Source organism: Pinus tabuliformis, chromosome 1_2 (genome assembly GCF_031772625.1).
Source record: "Pinus tabuliformis cultivar Carrire ecotype Pingquan chromosome 1_2, CPIR1, whole genome shotgun sequence".
Classification (NCBI taxonomy): domain Eukaryota; kingdom Viridiplantae; phylum Streptophyta; class Pinopsida; order Pinales; family Pinaceae; genus Pinus; species Pinus tabuliformis.
The window spans coordinates 359132362-359135091 of record NC_142298.1 but is presented as its reverse complement, the minus strand read 5'-3'; positions in this window follow the sequence as shown (position 1 = coordinate 359135091).

Here is a 2730-nt window from a genome sequence, read left to right as displayed (position 1 = left end):
TCAGATTTCATGCGCCCTCTCCTTCTCTCACAATTTCCCAAAACCTTCGTCCTGAGGCACAAACATCAAGCACACAATAGAAGTAGTGGATGTTCATTCGATCTCAATTCCTTGCTTCCAACCATGATGTGCAAATGAGTGAGGGCAGAGAGGACCGTATGTCTAGTAATGAACAAGGGGAAACCCCTGGATAATCGCAAGACGTGGGAAAGAATGCTCTAGAGGAGAAACATCCCTCATCATGTACAAAGTATGATAGATTTACATGGATGCAAGGATTATAAAGCATCCATTTGATATCTCTTTTGCTATGATATTGCAATTTCACAAATCCATGGTCTATTGCAATTTCTTCAGCGTATTCGTGACAAAGTTGCTTCTTTGCAGACTGTGGCCTCAAAAAGAATAATAAATGGCACCTCTCTCAACATGCTCAATAAAGAAATCTCCATTAAATTAGAAGGAATACAATTCTACTCCTCTATCTACAACATGAATATTGAAATGTAGACAATTTTTTTTTAGGACAATCACTCCTCCAAGTATCAACAACTACACAATTAGAATCAAGCATCTTAATGAATTGTAAATTTTTGCTTTTTATTAGTCCGATTTTTCCACTCATAAAAACGTTATCAAGAACTTAGTAGCATTGAAAGTCTCATTATAATGTACTAGAAAATAGAAAATAGAAATAAAATGAATATCAAATTAAAAGTTCTGAAAAATAGTAGATTTAAGTGATTTTATCCTATGCTCTATCCAAATTGTATGCTCAGACTTTCTTTAATACAAAAATAAGCTTTTTATCATCCTGGCACCGAGCTATTTTCCCGCAGGGCTTCCCCTACAGTATCTTCACCGCAGTAGAGTTTAACCACCAAGTTGGGGATGGGTTGGTGTGGTTCCTCTACGCCTGGGACACCAGAATTTCAAACCATGAACCGGGAAGGGCATAAATGCGAGAAAGGCATATTGGCTAATGATTGTGAGGCCCCAATTCTGAAAAGGATTAGTGCCAAGTAGAGAACCCTCCTCTGCCCTTCTATCTATCCAATGGAGAGGGAGGGCAGAGCTTTTGGTTTCATAGTTTCATGTTGTCAAACAATTGAACAAAGAAAAGAATAGACGGATAGTACCCGATCAGATCGATCGGGTCATGTAGGAACAAGGTTCAAATCTCTCGGCTGTTAGGATGCCTCAGCTACATACATCACTGCACTTCCACTTGACACCTATCATAATTATAAACGGCTCGTCTCGCCGTGAGCTTATCTTGGATTCTCAATACTTTTATCGCTCCATCCCCTGCAAGGACAGAGAACCCGTCGTTGTCACAGCCGTGTTCACGACTAGGGTCTCTCAGGGAAGTAAGAATAGGAGGGCCTGTCTATCTAGTACGTGATAGAAACGTTCTCACTCATAGAATATTTGATATTCTTCCTATTATAGAAGAGATATTCATGAACATAACAAGAAATCTATTTCTCAAGACTATTTTAATTGTTGTTTTAATATATTGTGATATTTGTGAGAATTGTCTTGAAAGGAAAAAAAATCTACTTTGTCATGATGAAATAAAATGTCCTTCACTTTGTTGCTAAATATATTCCTATTCCCTATTCTTGGATCTATTCCGTTTCGTTTCCCTGAACGGTGAATATGTTGCCCAGTACTGGCAGGTATCATCCCCCCGAGAATAACATTTTCCTTCAAGCCTTTCACCCAATCGATGCGACCTTGTAGAGCAGCTTTAGCTAAGACCCAAGCAGTTTCTTGGAAACTCGCTTCGGATATAAAACTTTGAGTATTCAGATATGCCCTTGTTATTCCTAATAACATGGTTTGATAGTAGATTGCCTCTTCCAGAGCATGATCCATTCTCTGTGCTCGTGATAATACAATGAGTGGCGTCAATCGATCCGTGGAACGTATCAAATCTTTCACATATAAGTTCGTTATGAGATGAGCCCACTCATCTCACAATGATATAAAATCAATTCAGACAGATCTATTGCCGAGTAGAGATCTATTTGTAACGGGGCAGAAAGCAGCTTCTTTTGGGTCGTTGTCCACATAATTTCTGGACAAGGGGTAATAGTTTCTTTCTTTCGTCCCAACCCAACAGACTTCTTTATTCTATTGTTTGTTCCAGAACGCATTCCATGAAATATGTGTATTCTATAAAATAGTGGGGTAGATTAAAGCAAACGTTGGTCGAGATGTAGATCTAATATGCATAGCCGGTAGATTGCATTTTTGTGATATGTTACCAGAACAGAACTAGAGGCAAGGAAGAGTGTTTGTCCCAATATGAAAATCTTGGGTCTCAAAAACCATGTGATGATCTTAGGTGAAGAAAGAGAACGAACCAAAGGTTCGCCTTTAGCTAGGATGGATCAACTCCAGAGAATTTCTCTGCCCAGGTATTCGGAATATCCGTCGTACTTACCACTTCTATGGTTCAAAAATAGGCTCGATTTACCGCACATAACTTATTGTAGAGAATCCTAGTTGATCAAGATCTTCGCCTCGATATTTAGCAAAGGGATAGATACATCCAGGATTTTCGATTGAACGGAAATTTTGTTCAACCCCAACGGAATGCGTTGCGTTTGGATGGAGCTAAAATTCACATGTCCGATCGATACTTTGACTACTCTATGGATTGCTTGGAACATATGATATTCGAGAGAACTCTCGAATTTTTCGAAGAACTAGCGATAAAAA